Genomic DNA, 19,110 nt, shown 5'->3' with positions numbered 1-19,110 from the left:
TTAAAACACACTCTCCAATTGGCAGTTGCTTGAAGGCTTTTTCCTCTGAGCTAGGTTTAGGGACAGAATTTAGAATTTGGTAACAAATCAAAAACGTGTCAAAAGAGGGTGTCGCTAACGGAGCTCTTACATGCTACATCAAAATGCGTCAGTACAAATCACAGCACTTTTTTTCAATGAATGATTATAAGCACACTGGTCACAAAGTAGGACTCATTCCTCAAAAGCTACCAGTTGATGAGGTGCCAGCCACTTTGTCGTTCGCCGCGGACGTCCGCGACACCCAGCCAAACAAAACGAGACGTCGCGCTGTACCACCGCCGCCACCGTCCAGACAAAGGCATTACTGAACTATGCAGTTGTTTCTCTGCAACAGAGAAACTGCTCAAGCCACCATCCTTTTATGCGTACCTCTCTTTCAACAAAGCACCTCAGGGGAGAGCGCGAACGCAGTCCCCCACTACCAGAAATTATGCAGTCGAGATTCCCGCATTTGGGGAATTCGCAAGGGTCAGCACAGCCCAAGTGCAATGACTGAGCCTCGCCTTGGGCGAACCACCTTCCTGATCGTGGTCTCACCCCTGCCAGGTAAGTATGCTTTGGGAAAGCAGATGTAGAGGGACCCTCTCCCCACTGCAGAACACAGGAAAAGGATAAGGATAAAGATCAGGGGGCGGGGTAGACCATGACAAGCAGGAAGGAAGGGAGAGTTAGGGGGCGGGATTGCAGGGCAATGGACTTGATCAAAGGTAAGGGAAGGGGCTGAAGGAAATTCTGGTCAAAAATCCCTATGTGTAGCACCCTCTACCATCCCCACTGGATATGAATTGATCCACTACCGGCAAGCATCGTTCACCCGATCACGGACCGATACCTACGTGTGGAGAGAGCCTACGTGAATTTTTCACGATTTCTGTATTTAAACAACAAATGGAAAGGAAACCGGTCTGTTTGCCCAGTGCGATGTCCATTAGTTCCCTGTTGAAAATCACAGTGGGTGCGCAGTGCTTTAGCAGTATTCTACAGTTTTATGTCTTTTCCAGGAAGGCAACGACACCCACTCATGGTGGAAAAACAGTCTGCCCCTCTCTGGCAAAAAAACCTTGATCATTTTTACATCAAACCCTAACCCTAACCCTAGCTTTAAACCTCTGGTCCAAACCCATAACGAAATGCAATCCAAAACAAGACAAGCACCTCATTTGTGGAATTAAAACACACTCTCCAATTGGCAGTTGCTTGAAGGCTTTTTCCTCTGAGCTAGGTTTAGGGACAGAATTTAGAATTTGGTAACAAATCAAAAACAACGTGTCAAAAGAGGGTGTCGCTAACGGAGCTCTTACATGCTACATCAAAATGCGTCAGTACAAATCACAGCACTTTTTTTCAATGAATGATTATAAGCACACTGGTCACAAAGTAGGACTCATTCCTCAAAAGCTACCAGTTGATGAGGTGCCAGCCACTTTGTCATTCGCCGCGGACGTCCGCGACACCCAGCCAAACAAAACGAGACGTCGCGCTGTGCCACCGCCGCCACCATCCAGACAAAGGCATTACTGAACTATGCAGTTGTTTCTCTGCAACAGAGAAACTGCTCAAGCCACCGTCCTTTTATGTGTACCTCTCTTTCAACAAAGCACCTCAGGGGAGAGCGCGAACGCAGTCCCCAACTACCAGAAATTATGCAGTCGAGATTCCCGCAATTGGGGAATTCGCAAGGGTCAGCACAGCCCAAGTGCAATGACTGAGCCTCGCCTTGGGCGAACCACCTTCCTGATCGTGGTCTCACCCCTGCCAGGTAAGTATGCTTTGGGAAAGCAGATGTAGAGGGGCCCTCTCCCCACTGCAGAACACAGGAAAAGGATAAGGATAAAGATCAGGGTGCGGGGTAGACCATGACAAGCAGGAAGGAAGGGAGAGTTAGGGGGCGGGATTGCAGGGCAATGGACTTGATCAAAGGTAAGGGAAGGGGCTGAAGGAAATTCTGGTCAAAAATCCCTATGTGTAGCACCCTCTACCATCCCCACTGGATATGAATTGATCCACTACCGGCAAGCATCGTTCACCCGATCACGGACCGATACCTACGTGTGGAGAGAGCCTACGTGAATTTTTCACGATTTCTGTATTTAAACAACAAATGGAAACCGGTCTGTTTGCCCAGTGCGATGTCCATTAGTTCCCTGTGGAAAATCACAGTGGGTGCGCAGTGCTTTAGCAGTATTCTACAGTTTTATGTCTTTTCCAGGAAGGCAACGACACCCACTCATGGTGGAAAAACAGTCTGCCCCTCTCTGGCAAAAAAACCTTGATCATTTTTACATCAAACCCTAACCCTAACCCTAGCTTTAAACCTCTGGTCCAAACCCATAACGAAAGGCAATCCAAAACAAGACAAGCACCTCATTTGTGGAATTAAAACACACTCTCCAATTGGCAGTTGCTTGAAGGCTTTTTCCTCTGAGCTAGGTTTAGGGACAGAATTTAGAATTTGGTAACAAATCAAAAACAACGTGTCAAAAGAGGGTGTCGCTAACAGAGCTCTTACATGCTACATCAAAATGTGTCAGTACAAATCACAGCACTTTTTTTCAATGAATGATTATAAGCACACTAGTCACAAAGTAGGACTCATTCCTCCAAAGCTACCAGTTGATGAGGTGCCAGCCACTTTGTCGTTCGCCGCGGACGTCCGCGACACCCAGCCAAACAAAACAAGACGTTGGGCTGTACCACCGCCGCCACCGTCCAGACAAAGGTATTACTGAACTATGCAGTTGTTTCTCTGCAACAGAGAAACTGCTCAAGCCACTGTGCTTTTATGCGTACTTCTCTTTCAACAAGTCACCTCAGGGGAGAGCGCGAACGCAGTCCCCCACGACCAGAAATTATGCAGTCGAGATTCCCGCATTTGGGGAATTCGCAATAGTCAGCACAGCCCAAGTACAATGACTGAGCCTCGCCTTGGGCGAACCACCTTCCTGATCATGGTCTCACCCCTGCCAGGTAAGTATGCTTTGGGAAAGCAGATGTAGAGGGACCCTCTCCCCACTGCAGAACACAGGAAAAGGATAAGGATAAAGATCAGGGGGCGGGGTAGACCATGACAAGCAGGAAGGAAGGGTGAGTTAGGGGGTGGGATTGCAGGGCAATGGACTTGATCAAAGGTAAGGGAAGGGGCTGAAGGAAATTCTGGTCAAAAATCCCTGTGTAGCACCCTCTACCATCCCCACTGGATATGAATTGATCCACTACCGGCAAGCATCGTTCACCCGATCACGGACCGATACCTACGTGTGGAGAGAGCCTACGTGAATTTTTCACGATTTCTGTATTTAAACAACAAATGGAAACCGGTCTGTTTGCCCAGTGCGATGTCCATTAGTTCCCTGTGGAAAATCACAGTGGGTGCGCAGTGCTTTAGCAGTATTCTACAGTTTTATGTCTTTTCCAGGAAGGCAACGACACCCACTCATGGTGGAAAAACAGTCTGCCCCTCTCTGGCAAAAAAACCTTGATCATTTTTACATCAAACCCTAACCCTAACCCTAGCTTTAAACCTCTGGTCCAAACCCATAACGAAAGGCAATCCAAAACAAGACAAGCACCTCATTTGTGGAATTAAAACACACTCTCCAATTGGCAGTTGCTTGAAGGCTTTTTCCTCTGAGCTAGGTTTAGGGACAGAATTTAGAATTTGGTAACAAATCAAAAACAACGTGTCAAAAGAGGGTGTCGCTAACAGAGCTCTTACATGCTACATCAAAATGTGTCAGTACAAATCACAGCACTTTTTTTCAATGAATGATTATAAGCACACTAGTCACAAAGTAGGACTCATTCCTCCAAAGCTACCAGTTGATGAGGTGCCAGCCACTTTGTCGTTCGCCGCGGACGTCCGCGACACCCAGCCAAACAAAACAAGACGTTGGGCTGTACCACCGCCGCCACCGTCCAGACAAAGGTATTACTGAACTATGCAGTTGTTTCTCTGCAATAGAGAAACTGCTCAAGCCACTGTGCTTTTATGCGTACTTCTCTTTCAACAAGTCACCTCAGGGGAGAGCGCGAACGCAGTCCCCCAGGACCAAAAATTATGCAGTCGAGATTCCCGCATTTGGGGAATTCGCAATGGTCAGCACAGCCCAAGTGCAATGACTGAGCCTCGCCTTGGGCGAACCACCTTCCTGATCATGGTCTCACCCCTGCCAGGTAAGTATGCTTTGGGAAAGCAGATGTAGAGGGACCCTCTCCCCACTGCAGAACACAGGAAAAGGATAAGGATAAAGATCAGGGGGCGGGGTAGACCATGACAAGCAGGAAGGAAGGGAGAGTTAGGGGGTGGGATTGCAGGGCAATGGACTTGATCAAAGGTAAGGGAAGGGGCTGAAGGAAATTCTGGTCAAAAATCCCTGTGTAGCACCCTCTACCATCCCCACTGGATATGAATTGATCCACTACCGGCAAGCATCGTTCACCCGATCACGGACCGATACCTACGTGTGGAGAGAGCCTACGTGAATTTTTCACGATTTCTGTATTTAAACAACAAATGGAAACCGGTTTGTTTGCCCAGTGCGATGTCCATTAGTTCCCTGTGGAAAATCACAGTGGGTGCGCAGTGCTTTAGCAGTATTCTACAGTTTTATGTCTTTTCCAGGAAGGCAACGACACCCACTCATGGTGGAAAAACAGTCTGCCCCTCTCTGGCAAAAAAACCTTGATCATTTTTACATCAAACCCTAACCCTAACCCTAGCTTTAAACCTCTGGTCCAAACCCATAACGAAAGGCAATCCAAAACAAGACAAGCACCTCATTTGTGGAATTAAAACACACTCTCCAATTGGCAGTTGCTTGAAGGCTTTTTCCTCTGAGCTAGGTTTAGGGACAGAATTTAGAATTTGGTAACAAATCAAAAACAACGTGTCAAAAGAGGGTGTCGCTAACGGAGCTCTAACATGCTACATCAAAATGCGTCAGTACAAATCACAGCACTTTTTTTCAATGAATGATTATAAGCACACTGGTCACAAAGTAGGACTCATTCCTCAAAAGCTACCAGTTGATGAGGTGCCAGCCACTTTGTCGTTCGCCGCGGACGTCCGCGACACCCAGCCAAACAAAACGAGACGTCGCGCTGTACCACCGCCGCCACCGTCCAGACAAAGGCATTACTGAACTATGCAGTTGTTTCTCTGCAACAGAGAAACTGCTCAAGCCACCGTCCTTTTATGCGTACCTCTCTTTCAACAAAGCACCTCAGGGGAGAGCGCGAACGCAGTCCCCCACTACCAGAAATTATGCAGTCGAGATTCCCGCATTTGGGGAATTCGCAAGGGTCAGCACAGCCCAAGTGCAATGACTGAGCCTCGTCTTGGGCGAACCACCATCCTGATCATGGTCTCACCCCTGCCAGGTAAGTATGCTTTGGGAAAGCAGATGTAGAGGGACCCTCTCCCCACTGCAGAACACAGGAAAAGGATAAGGATAAAGAGCAGGGGGCGGGGTAGACCATGACAAGCAGGAAGGAAGGGAGAGTTAGGGGGCGGGATTGCAGGGCAATGGACTTGATCAAAGGTAAGGGAAGGGGCTGAAGGAAATTCTGGTCAAAAATCCCTATGTGTAGCACCCTCTACCATCCCCACTGGATATGAATTGATCCACTACCGGCAAGCATCGTTCACCCGATCACGGACCGATACCTACGTGTGGAGAGAGCCTACGTGAATTTTTCACGATTTCTGTATTTAAACAACAAATGGAAACCGGTCTGTTTGCCCAGTGCGATGTCCATTAGTTCCCTGTGGAAAATCACAGTGGGTGCGCAGTGCTTTAGCAGTATTCTACAGTTTTATGTCTTTTCCAGGAAGGCAACGACACCCACTCATGGTGGAAAAACAGTCTGCCCCTCTCTGGCAAAAAAACCTTGATCATTTTTACATCAAACCCTAACCCTAACCCTAGCTTTAAACCTCTGGTCCAAACCCATAACGAAAGGCAATCCAAAACAAGACAAGCACCTCATTTGTGGAATTAAAACACACTCTCCAATTGGCAGTTGCTTGAAGGCTTTTTCCTCTGAGCTAGGTTTAGGGACAGAATTTAGAATTTGGTAACAAATCAAAAACAACGTGTCAAAAGAGGGTGTCGCTAACGGAGCTCTTACATGCTACATCAAAATGCGTCAGTACAAATCACAGCACTTTTTTTCAATGAATGATTATAAGCACACTGCTCACAAAGTAGGACTCATTCCTCAAAAGCTACCAGTTGATGAGGTGCCAGCCACTTTGTCGTTCGCCGCGGACGTCCGCGACACCCAGCCAAACAAAACGAGACGTCGCGCTGTGCCACCGCCGCCACCATCCAGACAAAGGTATTACTGAACTATGCAGTTGTTTCTCTGCAACAGAGAAACTGCTCAAGCCACCGTCCTTTTATGTGTACCTCTATTTCAACAAAGCACCTCAGGGGAGAGCGCGAACGCAGTCCCCCACTACTAGAAATTATGCAGTCGAGATGCCCGCATTTGGGGAATTCGCAAGGGTCAGCACAGCCCAAGTGCAATGACTGAGCCTCGCATTGGGCGACCCACCTTCCTGATCATGGTCTCACCCCTGCCAGGTAAGTATGCTTTGGGAAAGCAGATGTAGAGGGACCCTCTCCCCACTGCAGAACACAGGAAAAGGATAAGGATAAAGATCAGGGGGCGGGGTAGACCATGACAAGCAGGAAGGAAGGGAGAGTTAGGGGGTGGGATTGCAGGGCAATGGACTTGATCAAAGGTAAGGGAAGGGGCTGAAGGAAATTCTGGTCAAAAATCCCTGTGTAGCACCCTCTACCATCCCCACTGGATATGAATTGATCCACTACCGGCAAGCATCGTTCACCCGATCACGGACCGATACCTACGTGTGGAGAGAGCCTACGTGAATTTTTCACGATTTCTGTATTTAAACAACAAATGGAAACCGGTCTGTTTGCCCAGTGCGATGTCCATTAGTTCCCTGTGGAAAATCACAGTGGGTGCGCAGTGCTTTAGCAGTATTCTACAGTTTTATGTCTTTTCCAGGAAGGCAACGACACCCACTCATGGTGGAAAAACAGTCTGCCCCTCTCTGGCAAAAAAACCTTGATCATTTTTACATCAAACCCTAACCCTAACCCTAGCTTTAAACCTCTGGTCCAAACCCATAACGAAAGGCAATCCAAAACAAGACAAGCACCTCATTTGTGGAATTAAAACACACTCTCCAATTGGCAGTTGCTTGAAGGCTTTTTCCTCTGAGCTAGGTTTAGGGACAGAATTTAGAATTTGGTAACAAATCAAAAACAACGTGTCAAAAGAGGGTGTCGCTAACGGAGCTCTTACATGCTACATCAAAATGCGTCAGTACAAATCACAGCACTTTTTTTCAATGAATGATTATAAGCACACTGGTCACAAAGTAGGACTCATTCCTCAAAAGCTACCAGTTGATGAGGTGCCAGCCACTTTGTCGTTCGCCGCGGACGTCCGCGACACCCAGCCAAACAAAACGAGACGTCGCGCTGTACCACCGCCGCCACCGTCCAGACAAAGGTATTACTGAACTATGCAGTTGTTTCTCTGCAACAGAGAAACTGCTCAAGCCACCGTCCTTTTATGCGTACCTCTCTTTCAACAAAGCACCTCAGGGGAGAGCGCGAATGCAGTCCCCCACTACCAGAAATTATGCAGTCGAGATTCCCGCATTTGGGGAATTCGCAAGGGTCAGCACAGCACAAGTGCAATGACTGAGCCTCGCCTTGGGCGAACCACCTTCCTGATCGTGGTCTCACCCCTGACAGGTAAGTATGCTTTGGGAAAGCAGATGTAGAGGGACCCTCTCCCCACTGCAGAACACAGGAAAAGGATAAGGATAAAGATCAGGGGGCGGGGTAGACCATGACAAGCAGGAAGGAAGGGAGAGTTAGGGGGCGGGATTGCAGGGCAATGGACTTGATCAAAGGTAAGGGAAGGGGCTGAAGGAAATTCTGGTCAAAAATCCCTATGTGTAGCACCCTCTACCATCCCCACTGGATATGAATTGATCCACTACCGGCAAGCATCGTTCACCCGATCACGGACCGATACCTACGTGTGGAGAGAGCCTACGTGAATTTTCCACGATTTCTGTATTTAAACAACAAATGGAAACCGGTCTGTTTGCCCAGTGCGATGTCCATTAGTTCCCTGTGGAAAATCACAGTGGGTGCGCAGTGCTTTAGCAGTATTCTACAGTTTTATGTCTTTTCCAGGAAGGCAACGACACCCACTCATGGTGAAAAAACAGTCTGCCCCTCTCTGGCAAAAAAACCTTGATCATTTTTACATCAAACCCTAACCCTAACCCTAGCTTTAAACCTCTGGTCCAAACCCATAACGAAAGGCAATCCAAAACAAGACAAGCACCTCATTTGTGGAATTAAAACACACTCTCCAATTGGCAGTTGCTTGAAGGCTTTTTCCTCTGAGCTAGGTTTAGGGACAGAATTTAGAATTTGGTAACAAATCAAAAACAACGTGTCAAAAGAGGGTGTCGCTAACGGAGCTCTTACATGCTACATCAAAATGCGTCAGTACAAATCACAGCACTTTTTTTCAATGAATGATTATAAGCACACTGGTCACAAAGTAGGACTCATTCCTCAAAAGCTACCAGTTGATGAGGTGCCAGCCACTTTGTCGTTCGCCGCGGACGTCCGCAACACCCAGCCAAACAAAACGAGACGTCGCGCTGTACCACCACCGCCACCGTCCAGACAAAGGTATTACTGAACTATGCAGTTGTTTCTCTGCAACAGAGAAACTGCTCAAGCCACCGTCCTTTTATGCGTACCTCTCTTTCAACAAAGCACCTCAGGGGAGAGCGCGAACGCAGTCCCCCACTACCAGAAATTACGCAGTCGAGATTCCCACATTTGGGGAATTCGCAAGGGTCAGCACAGCCCAAGTGCAATGACTGAGCCTCGCCTTGGGCGAAACACCTTCCTGATCATGGTCTCACCCCTGCCAGGTAAGTATGCTTTGGGAAAGCAGATGTAGAGGGACCCTCTCCCCACTGCAGAACACAGGAAAAGGATAAGGATAAAGATCAGGGGGCGGGGTAGACCATGACAAGCAGGAAGGAAGGGGGAGATAGGGGGCGGGATTGCAGGGCAATGGACTTGATCAAAGGTAAGGGAAGGGGCTGAAGGAAATTCTGGTCAAAAATCCCTATGTGTAGCACACTCTACCATCCCCACTGGATATGAATTGATCCACTACCGGCAAGCATCGTTCACCCGATCACGGACGGATACCTACGTGTGGAGAGAGCCTACGTGAATTTTTCACGATTTCTGTATTTAAACAACAAATGGAAACCGGTCTGTTTGCCCAGTGCGATGTCCATTAGTTCCCTGTTGAAAATCACAGTGGGTGCGCAGTGCTTTAGCAGTATTCTACAGTTTTAAGTCTTTTCCAGGAAGGCAACGACACCCACTCATGGTGAAAAAACAGTCTGCCCCTCTCTGGCAAAAAAACCTTGATCATTTTTACATCAAACCCTAACCCTAACCCTAGCTTTAAACCTCTGGTCCAAACCCATAACGAAAGGCAATCCAAAACAAGACAAGCACCTCATTTGTGGAATTAAAACACACTCTCCAATTGGCAGTTGCTTGAAGGCTTTTTCCTCTGAGCTAGGTTTAGGGACAGAATTTAGAATTTGGTAACAAATCAAAAACAACGTGTCAAAAGAGGGTGTCGCTAACGGAGCTCTTACATGCTACATCAAAATGCGTCAGTACAAATCACAGCACTTTTTTTCATTGAATGATTATAAGCACACTGGTCACAAAGTAGGACTCATTCCTCAAAAGCTACCAGTTGATGAGGTGCCAGCCACTTTGTCGTTCGCCGCGGACGTCCGCGACACCCAGCCAAACAAAACGAGACGTCGCGCTGTACCACCGCCGCCACCGTCCAGACAAAGGTATTACTGAACTATGCAGTTGTTTCTCTGCAACAGAGAAACTGCTCAAGCCACCGTCCTTTTATGCGTACCTCTCTTTCAACAAAGCACCTCAGGGGAGAGCGCGAACGCAGTCCCCCACTACCAGAAATTATGCAGTCGAGATTCCCGCATTTGGGGAATTCGCAAGGGTCAGCACATCCCAAGTGCAATGACTGAGCCTCGTCTTGGGCGAACCACCTTCCTGATCGTGGTCTCACCCCTGCCAGGTAATTATGCTTTGGGAAAGCAGATGTAGAGGGACCCTCTCCCCACTGCAGAACACAGGAAAAGGATAAGGATAAAGAGCAGGGGGCGGGGTAGACCATGACAAGCAGGAAGGAAGGGAGAGTTAGGGGGCGGGATTGCAGGGCAATGGACTTGATCAAAGGTAAGGGAAGGGGCTGAAGGAAATTCTGGTCAAAAATCCCTATGTGTAGCACCCTCTACCATCCCCACTGGATATGAATTGATCCACTACCGGCAAGCATCGTTCACCCGATCACGGACCGATACCTACGTGTGGAGAGAGCCTACGTGAATTTTTCACGATTTCTGTATTTAAACAACAAATGGAAACCGGTCTGTTTGCCCAGTGCGATGTCCATTAGTTCCCTGTGGAAAATCACAGTGGGTGCGCAGTGCTTTAGCAGTATTCTACAGTTTTATGTCTTTTCCAGGAAGGCAACGACACCCACTCATGGTGGAAAAACAGTCTGCCCCTCTCTGGCAAAAAAACCTTGATCATTTTTACATCAAACCCTAACCGTAACCCTAGCTTTAAACCTCTGGTCCAAACCCATAACGAAAGGCAATCCAAAACAAGACAAGCACCTCATTTGTGGAATTAAAACACACTCTCCAATTGGCAGTTGCTTGAAGGCTTTTTCCTCTGAGCTAGGTTTAGGGACAGAATTTAGAATTTGGTAACAAATCAAAAACAACGTGTCAAAAGAGGGTGTCGCTAACGGAGCTCTTACATGCTACATCAAAATGCGTCAGTACAAATCACAGCACTTTTTTTCAATGAATGATTATAAGCACACTGGTCACAAAGTAGGACTCATTCCTCCAAAGCTACCAGTTGATGAGGTGCCAGCCACTTTGTCGTTCGCCGCGGAAGTCCACGACACCCAGCCAAACAAAACGAGACGTCGCGCTGTACCACCGCCGCCACCGTCCAGACAAAGGTATTACTGAACTATGCAGTTGTTTCTCTGCAACAGAGAAACTGCTCAAGCCACCGTCCTTTTATGCGTACCTCTCTTTCAACAAAGCACCTCAGGGGAGAGCGCGAACGCAGTCCCCCACTACCAGAAATTATGCAGTCGAGATTCCCGCATTTGGGGAATTCGCAAGGGTCAGCACAGCCCAAGTGCAATGACTGAGCCTCGCCTTGGGCGAACCACCTTCCTGATCGTGGTCTCACCCCTGCCAGGTAAGTATGCTTTGGGAAAGCAGATGTAGAGGGACCCTCTCCCCACTGCAGAACACAGGAAAAGGATAAGGATAAAGATCAGGGGGCGGGGTAGACCATGACAAGCAGGAAGGAAGGGAGAGTTAGGGGGCGGGATTGCAGGGCAATGGACTTGATCAAAGGTAAGGGAAGGGGCTGAAGGAAATTCTGGTCAAAAATCCCTATGTGTAGCACCCTCTACCATCCCCACTGGATATGAATTGATCCACTACCGGCAAGCATCGTTCACCCGATCACGGACCGATACCTACGTGTGGAGAGAGCCTACGTGAATTTTTCACGATTTCTGTATTTAAACAACAAATGGAAACCGGTCTGTTTGCCCAGTGCGATGTCCATTAGTTCCCTGTGGAAAATCACAGTGGGTGCGCAGTGCTTTAGCAGTATTCTACAGTTTTATGTCTTTTCCAGGAAGGCAACGACACCCACTCATGGTGGAAAAACAGTCTGCCCCTCTCTGGCAAAAAAACCTTGATCATTTTTACATCAAACCCTAACCGTAACCCTAGCTTTAAACCTCTGGTCCAAACCCATAACGAAAGGCAATCCAAAACAAGACAAGCACCTCATTTGTGGAATTAAAACACACTCTCCAATTGGCAGTTGCTTGAAGGCTTTTTCCTCTGAGCTAGGTTTAGGGACAGAATTTAGAATTTGGTAACAAATCAAAAACAACGTGTCAAAAGAGGGTGTCGCTAACGGAGCTCTTACATGCTACATCAAAATGCGTCAGTACAAATCACAGCACTTTTTTTCAATGAATGATTATAAGCACACTGGTCACAAAGTAGGACTCATTCCTCCAAAGCTACCAGTTGATGAGGTGCCAGCCACTTTGTCGTTCGCCGCGGAAGTCCACGACACCCAGCCAAACAAAACGAGACGTCGCGCTGTACCACCGCCGCCACCGTCCAGACAAAGGTATTACTGAACTATGCAGTTGTTTCTCTGCAACAGAGAAACTGCTCAAGCCACCGTCCTTTTTTGCATACCTCTCTTTCAACAAAGCACCTCAGGGGAGAGCGCGAACGCAGTCCCCCACTACCAGAAATTATGCAGTCGAGATTCCCGCATTTGGGGAATTCGCAAGGGTCAGCACAGCCCAAGTGCAATGACTGAGCCTCGCCTTGGGCGAACCACCTTCCTGATCATGGTCTCACCCCTGCCAGGTAAGTATGCTTTGGGAAAGCAGATGTAGAGGGACCCTCTCCCCACTGCAGAACACAGGAAAAGGATAAGGATAAAGATCAGGGGGCGAGGTAGACCATGACAAGCAGGAAGGAAGGGAGAGTTAGGGGGCGGGATTGCAGGGCAATGGACTTTATCAAAGGTAAGGGAAGGGGCTGAAGGAAATTCTGGTCAAAAATCCCTGTGTAGCACCCTCTACCATCCCCACTGGATATGAATTGATCCACTACCGGCAAGCATCGTTCACCCGATCACGGACCGATACCTACGTGTGGAGAGAGCCTACGTGAATTTTTCACGATTTCTGTATTTAAACAACAAATGGAAACCGGTCTGTTTGCCTAGTGCGATGTCCATTAGTTCCCTGTTGAAAATCACAGTGGGTGCGCAGTGCTTTAGCAGTATTCTACAGTTTTATGTCTTTTCCAGGAAGGCAACGACACCCACTCATGGTGAAAAAACAGTCTGCCCCTCTCTGGCAAAAAAACCTTGATCATTTTTACATCAAACCCTAACCCTAACCCTAGCTTTAAACCTCTGGTCCAAACCCATAACGAAAGGCAATCCAAAACAAGACAAGCACCTCATTTGTGGAATTAAAACACACTCTCCAATTGGCAGTTGCTTGAAGGCTTTTTCCTCTGAGCTAGGTTTAGGGACAGAATTTAGAATTTGGTAACAAATCAAAAACAACGTGTCAAAAGAGGGTGTCGCTAACGGAGCTCTTACATGCTACATCAAAATGCGTCAGTACAAATCACAGCACTTTTTTTCAATGAATGATTATAAGCACACTGGTCACAAAGTAGGACTCATTCCTCAAAAGCTACCAGTTGATGAGGTGCCAGCCACTTTGTCGTTCGCCACGGACGTCCGCGACACCCAGCCAAACAAAACGAGACGTCGCGCTGTACCACCGCCGCCACCGTCCAGACAAAGGTATTACTGAACTATGCAGTTGTTTCTCTGCAACAGAGAAACTGCTCAAGCCACCGTCCTTTTATGCGTACCTCTCTTTCAACAAAGCACCTCAGGGGAGAGCGCGAACGAAGTCCCCCACTACCAGAAATTATGCAGTCGAGATTCCCGCATTTGGGGAATTCGCAAGGGTCAGCACAGCCCAAGTGCAATGACTGAGCCTCACCTTGGGCGAACCACCTTCCGGATCATGGTCTCACCCCTGCCAGGTAAGTATGCTTTGGGAAAGCAGATGTAGAGGGACCCTCTCCCCACTGCAGAACACAGGAAAAGGATAAGGATAAAGATCAGGGGGCGAGGTAGACCATGACAAGCAGGAAGGAAGGGAGAGTTAGGGGGCGGGATTGCAGGGCAATGGACTTGATCAAAGGTAAGGGAAGGGGCTGAAGGAAATTCTGGTCAAAAATCCCTATGTGTAGCACACTCTACCATCCCCACTGGATATGAATTGATCCACTACCGGCAAGCATCGTTCACCCGATCACGGACCGATACCTACGTGTGGAGAGAGCCTACGTGAATTTTTCACGATTTCTGTATTTAAACAACAAATGGAAACCGGTCTGTTTGCCCAGTGCGATGTCCATTAGTTCCCTGTGGAAAATCACAGTGGGTGCGCAGTGCTTTAGCAGTATTCTACAGTTTTATGTCTTTTCTAGGAAGGCAACGACACCCACTCATGGTGGAAAAACAGTCTGCCCCTCTCTGGCAAAAAAACCTTGATCATTTTTACATCAAACCCTAACCCTAACCCTAGCTTTAAACCTCTGGTCCAAACCCATAACGAAAGGCAATCCAAAACAAGACAAGCACCTCATTTGTGGAATTAAAACACACTCTCCAATTGGCAGTTGCTTGAAGGCTTTTTCCTCTGAGCTAGGTTTAGGGACAGAATTTAGAATTTGGTAACAAATCAAAAACAACGTGTCAAAAGAGGGTGTCGCTAACGGAGCTCTTACATGCTACATCAAAATGCGTCAGTACAAATCACAGCACTTTTTTTCAATGAATGATTATAAGCACACTGGTCACAAAGTAGGACTCATTCCTCAAAAGCTACCAGTTGATGAGGTGCCAGCCACTTTGTCGTTCGCCGCGGACGTCCGCGACACCCAGCCAAACAAAACGAGACGTCGCGCTGTACCACCGCCGCCACCGTCCAGACAAAGGTATTACTGAACTATACAGTTGTTTCTCTGCAACAGAGAAACTGCTCAAGCCACCGTCCTTTTATGCGTACCTCTCTTTCAACAAAGCACCTCAGGGGAGAGCGCGAACGCAGTCCCCCACTACCAGAAATTATGCAGTCGAGATTCCCGCATTTGGGGAATTCGCAAGGGTCAGCACAGCCCAAGTGCAATGACTGAGCCTCGCCTTAGGCGAACCACCTTACTGATCATGGTCTCACCCCTGCCAGGTAAGTATGCTTTGGGAAAGCAGATGTAGAGGGACCCTCTCCCCACTGCAGAACACAGGAAAAGGATAAGGATAAAGATCAGGGGGCGGGGTAGACCATGACAAGCAGGAAGGAAGGGAGAGTTAGGGGGCGGGATTGCAGGGCAATGGACTTGATCAAAGGTAAGGGAAGGGGCTGAAGGAAATTCTGGTCAAAAATCCCTATGTGTAGCACCCTCTACCATCCCCACTGGATATGAATTGATCCACTACCGGCAAGCATCGTTCACCCGATCACGGACCGATACCTACGTGTGGAGAGAGCCTACGTGAATTTTTCACGATTTCTGTATTTAAACAACAAATGGAAACCGGTCTGTTTGCCCAGTGCGATGTCCATTAGTTCCCTGTGGAAAATCACAGTGGGTGCGCAGTGCTTTAGCAGTATTCTACAGTTTTATGTCTTTTCCAGGAAGGCAACGACACCCACTCATGGTGGAAAAACAGTCTGCCCGTCTCTGGCAAAAAAACCTTGATCATTTTTACATCAAACCCTAACCCTAACCCTAGCTTTAAACCTCTGGTCCAAACCCATAACGAAAGGCAATCCAAAACAAGACAAGCACCTCATTTGTGGAATTAAAACACACTCTCCAATTGGCAGTTGCTTGAAGGCTTTTTCCTCTGAGCTAGGTTTAGGGACAGAATTTAGAATTTGGTAACAAATCAAAAACGTGTCAAAAGAGGGTGTCGCTAACGGAGCTCTTACATGCTACATCAAAATGCGTCAGTACAAATCACAGCACTTTTTTTCAATGAATGATTATAAGCACACTGGTCACAAAGTAGGACTCATTCCTCAAAAGCTACCAGTTGATGAGGTGCCAGCCACTTTGTCGTTCGCCGCAGACGTCCGCGACACCCAGCCAAACAAAACGAGACGTCGCGCTGTACCACCGCCGCCACCGTCCAGACAAAGGTATTACTGAACTATGCAGTTGTTTCTCTGCAACAGAGAAACTGCTCAAGCCACCGTCCTTTTATGCGTACCTCTCTTTCAACAAAGCACCTCAGGGGAGAGCGCGAACGCAGTCCCCCACTACCAGAAATTATGCAGTCGAGATTCCCGCATTTGGGGAATTCGCAAGGGTCAGCACAGCCCAAGTGCAATGACTGAACCTCGCCTTGGGCGAACCACCTTCCTGATCAGGGTCTCACCCCTGCCAGGTAAGTATGCTTTGGGAAAGCAGATGTAGAGGGACCCTCTCCCCACTGCAGAACACAGGAAAAGGATAAGGATAAAGATCAGGGGGCGGGGTAGACCATGACAAGCAGGAAGGAAGGGAGAGTTAGGGGGCGGGATTGCAGGGCAATGGACTTGATCAAAGGTAAGGGAAGGGGCTGAAGGAAATTCTGGTCAAAAATCCCTATGTGTAGCAACCTCTACCATCCCCACTGGATATGAATTGATCCACTACCGGCAAGCATCATTCACCCGATCACGGACCGATACCTACGTGTGGAGAGAGCCTACGTGAATTTTTCACGATTTCTGTATTTAAACAACAAATGGAAACCGGTCTGTTTGCCCAGTGCGATGTCCATTAGTTCCCTGTGGAAAATCACAGTGGGTGCGCAGTGCTTTAGCAGTATTCTACAGTTTTATGTCTTTTCCAGGAAGGCAACGACACCCACTCATGGTGGAAAAACAGTCTGCCCCTCTCTGGCAAAAAAACCTTGATCATTTTTACATCAAACCCTAACCCTAACCCTAGCTTTAAACCTCTGGTCCAAACCCATAACGAAAGGCAATCCAAAACAAGACAAGCACCTCATTTGTGGAATTAAAACACACTCTCCAATTGGCAGTTGCTTGAAGGCTTTTTCCTCTGAGCTAGGTTTAGGGACAGAATTTAGAATTTGGTAACAAATCAAAAACGTGTCAAAAGAGGGTGTCGCTAACGGAGCTCTTACATGCTACATCAAAATGCGTCAGTACAAATCACAGCACTTTTTTTCAATGAATGATTATAAGCACACTGGTCACAAAGTAGGACTCATTCCTCAAAAGCTACCAGTTGATGAGGTGCCAGCCACTTTGTCGTTCGCCGCGGACGTCCGCGACACCCAGCCAAACAAAACGAGACGTCGCGCTGTACCACCGCCGCCACCGTCCAGACAAAGGTATTACTGAACTATGCAGTTGTTTCTCTGCAACAGAGAAACTGCTCAAGCCACCGTCCTTTTATGCGTACCTCTCTTTCAACAAAGCACCTCAGGGGAGAGCGCGAACGCAGTCCCCCACTACCAGAAATTATGCAGTCGAGATTCCCGCATTTGGGGAATTCGCAAGGGTCACCACAGCCCAAGTGCAATGACTGAACCTCGCCTTGGGCGAACCACCTTCCTGATCAGGGTCTCACCCCTGCCAGGTAAGTATGCTTTGGGAAAGCAGATGTAGAGGGACCCTCTCCCCACTGCAGAACACAGGAAAAGGATAAGGATAAAGATCAGGGGGCGGGGTAGACCATGACAAGCAGGAAGGAAGGGAGAGTTAGGGGGCGGGATTGCAGGGCAATGGACTTGATCAAAGGTAAGGGAAGGGGCTGAAGGAAATTCTGGTCAAAAATCCCTATGTGTAGCACCCTCTACCATCCCCACTGGATATGAATTGATCCACTACCGGCAAGCATCGTTCACCCGATCACGGACCGATACCTACGTGTGGAGAGAGCCTACGTGAATTTTTCACGATTTCTGTATTTAAACAACAAATGGAAACCGGTCTGTTTGCCCAGTGCGATGTCCATTAGTTCCCTGTGGAAAATCACAGTGGGTGCGCAGTGCTTTAGCAGTATTCTACAGTTTTATGTCTTTTCCAGGAAGGCAACGACACCCACTCATGGTGGAAAAACAGTCTGCCCGTCTCTGGCAAAAAAACCTTGATCATTTTTACATCAAACCCTAACCCTAACCCTAGCTTTAAACCTCTGGTCCAAACCCATAACGAAAGGCAATCCAAAACAAGACAAGCACCTCATTTGTGGAATTAAAACACACTCTCCAATTGGCAGTTGCTTGAAGGCTTTTTCCTCTGAGCTAGGTTTAGGGACAGAATTTAGAATTTGGTAACAAATCAAAAACAACGTGTCAAAAGAGGGTGTCGCTAACGGAGCTCTTACATGCTACATCAAAATGCGTCAGTACAAATCACAGCACTTTTTTTCAATGAATGATTATAAGCACACTGGTCACAAAGTAGGACTCATTCCTCAAAAGCTACCAGTTGATGAGGTGCCAGCCACTTTGTCGTTCGCCGCGGACGTCCGCGACACCCAGCCAAACAAAACGAGACGTCGCGCTGTACCACCGCCGCCACCGTCCAGACAAAGGTATTAATGAACTATGCAGTTGTTTCTCTGCAACAGAGAAACTGCTCAAGCCACCGTCCTTTTATGCGTACCTCTCTTTCAACAAAGCACCTCAGGGGAGAGCGCGAACGCAGTCCCCCACTACCAGAAATTATGCAGTTGAGATTCCCGCATTTGGGGAATTCGCAAGGGTCAGCACAGCCCAAGTGCAATGACTGAGCCTCGCCTTGGGCGAACCACCTTCCTGATCATGGTCTCACCCCTGCCAGGTAAGTATGCTTTGGGAAAGCAGATGTAGAGGGACCCTCTCCCCACTGCAGAACACAGGAAAAGGATAAGGATAAAGATCAGGGGGCGAGGTAGACCATGACAAGCAGGAAGGAAGGGAGAGTTAGGGGGCGGGATTGCAGGGCAATGGACTTGATCAAAGGTAAGGGAAGGGGCTGAAGGAAATTCTGGTCAAAAATCCCTGTGTAGCACCCTCTACCATCCCCACTGGATATGAATTGATCCACTACCGGCAAGCATCGTTCACCCGATCACGGACCGATACCTACGTGTGGAGAGAGCCTACGTGAATTTTTCACGATTTCTGTATTTAAACAACAAATGGAAACCGGTCTGTTTGCCTAGTGCGATGTCCATTAGTTCCCTGTTGAAAATCACAGTGGGTGTGCAGT

General features: G+C 48.0%; 16 non-coding genes across 16 annotated transcripts; all 16 read right to left on the bottom strand.

The window, feature by feature from the left end:
- Window positions 1–432: 432 nt before the first annotated feature.
- LOC118240497 (U1 spliceosomal RNA) lies at window positions 433–596 on the bottom strand. Its single transcript, XR_004775456.2, has one exon. It is a non-coding gene; the product is annotated as a U1 spliceosomal RNA (small nuclear RNA).
- A 1,049-nt stretch (window positions 597–1,645) lies between these two features.
- On the bottom strand, window positions 1,646–1,809 carry LOC118240498 (U1 spliceosomal RNA). Its single transcript, XR_004775457.2, has one exon. It is a non-coding gene; the product is annotated as a U1 spliceosomal RNA (small nuclear RNA).
- Window positions 1,810–2,853: 1,044 nt separating this feature from the next.
- Window positions 2,854–3,017, bottom strand: LOC118240499 (U1 spliceosomal RNA). The gene has a single exon (XR_004775458.2). It is a non-coding gene; the product is annotated as a U1 spliceosomal RNA (small nuclear RNA).
- Window positions 3,018–4,059: 1,042 nt separating this feature from the next.
- Window positions 4,060–4,223, bottom strand: LOC118240500 (U1 spliceosomal RNA). The gene has a single exon (XR_004775459.2). It is a non-coding gene; the product is annotated as a U1 spliceosomal RNA (small nuclear RNA).
- A 1,042-nt stretch (window positions 4,224–5,265) lies between these two features.
- Window positions 5,266–5,429, bottom strand: LOC118240506 (U1 spliceosomal RNA). The gene has a single exon (XR_004775465.2). It is a non-coding gene; the product is annotated as a U1 spliceosomal RNA (small nuclear RNA).
- Window positions 5,430–6,473: 1,044 nt separating this feature from the next.
- Window positions 6,474–6,637, bottom strand: LOC118240501 (U1 spliceosomal RNA). The gene has a single exon (XR_004775460.2). It is a non-coding gene; the product is annotated as a U1 spliceosomal RNA (small nuclear RNA).
- Window positions 6,638–7,679: 1,042 nt separating this feature from the next.
- On the bottom strand, window positions 7,680–7,843 carry LOC118240486 (U1 spliceosomal RNA). Its single transcript, XR_004775443.2, has one exon. It is a non-coding gene; the product is annotated as a U1 spliceosomal RNA (small nuclear RNA).
- A 1,044-nt stretch (window positions 7,844–8,887) lies between these two features.
- On the bottom strand, window positions 8,888–9,051 carry LOC118240493 (U1 spliceosomal RNA). The gene has a single exon (XR_004775451.2). It is a non-coding gene; the product is annotated as a U1 spliceosomal RNA (small nuclear RNA).
- Window positions 9,052–10,095: 1,044 nt separating this feature from the next.
- LOC118240502 (U1 spliceosomal RNA) lies at window positions 10,096–10,259 on the bottom strand. Its single transcript, XR_004775461.2, has one exon. It is a non-coding gene; the product is annotated as a U1 spliceosomal RNA (small nuclear RNA).
- Window positions 10,260–11,303: 1,044 nt separating this feature from the next.
- LOC118240503 (U1 spliceosomal RNA) lies at window positions 11,304–11,467 on the bottom strand. The gene has a single exon (XR_004775462.2). It is a non-coding gene; the product is annotated as a U1 spliceosomal RNA (small nuclear RNA).
- A 1,044-nt stretch (window positions 11,468–12,511) lies between these two features.
- On the bottom strand, window positions 12,512–12,675 carry LOC118240504 (U1 spliceosomal RNA). The gene has a single exon (XR_004775463.2). It is a non-coding gene; the product is annotated as a U1 spliceosomal RNA (small nuclear RNA).
- A 1,042-nt stretch (window positions 12,676–13,717) lies between these two features.
- Window positions 13,718–13,881, bottom strand: LOC118240487 (U1 spliceosomal RNA). The gene has a single exon (XR_004775444.2). It is a non-coding gene; the product is annotated as a U1 spliceosomal RNA (small nuclear RNA).
- Window positions 13,882–14,925: 1,044 nt separating this feature from the next.
- LOC118240505 (U1 spliceosomal RNA) lies at window positions 14,926–15,089 on the bottom strand. Its single transcript, XR_004775464.2, has one exon. It is a non-coding gene; the product is annotated as a U1 spliceosomal RNA (small nuclear RNA).
- A 1,041-nt stretch (window positions 15,090–16,130) lies between these two features.
- LOC118240490 (U1 spliceosomal RNA) lies at window positions 16,131–16,294 on the bottom strand. The gene has a single exon (XR_004775447.2). It is a non-coding gene; the product is annotated as a U1 spliceosomal RNA (small nuclear RNA).
- Window positions 16,295–17,335: 1,041 nt separating this feature from the next.
- LOC118240507 (U1 spliceosomal RNA) lies at window positions 17,336–17,499 on the bottom strand. Its single transcript, XR_004775466.2, has one exon. It is a non-coding gene; the product is annotated as a U1 spliceosomal RNA (small nuclear RNA).
- A 1,044-nt stretch (window positions 17,500–18,543) lies between these two features.
- LOC118240491 (U1 spliceosomal RNA) lies at window positions 18,544–18,707 on the bottom strand. The gene has a single exon (XR_004775448.2). It is a non-coding gene; the product is annotated as a U1 spliceosomal RNA (small nuclear RNA).
- Between the last annotated feature and the right edge of the window lie 403 nt (window positions 18,708–19,110).

The sequence above is a fragment of the Electrophorus electricus genome, unplaced genomic scaffold (assembly GCF_041902795.1).
Source record: "Electrophorus electricus isolate QZ-2024a unplaced genomic scaffold, ASM4190279v1 Scaffold66, whole genome shotgun sequence".
Lineage (NCBI taxonomy): Eukaryota > Metazoa > Chordata > Actinopteri > Gymnotiformes > Gymnotidae > Electrophorus > Electrophorus electricus.
This window is presented reverse-complemented; position numbering and strand designations above follow the sequence as displayed.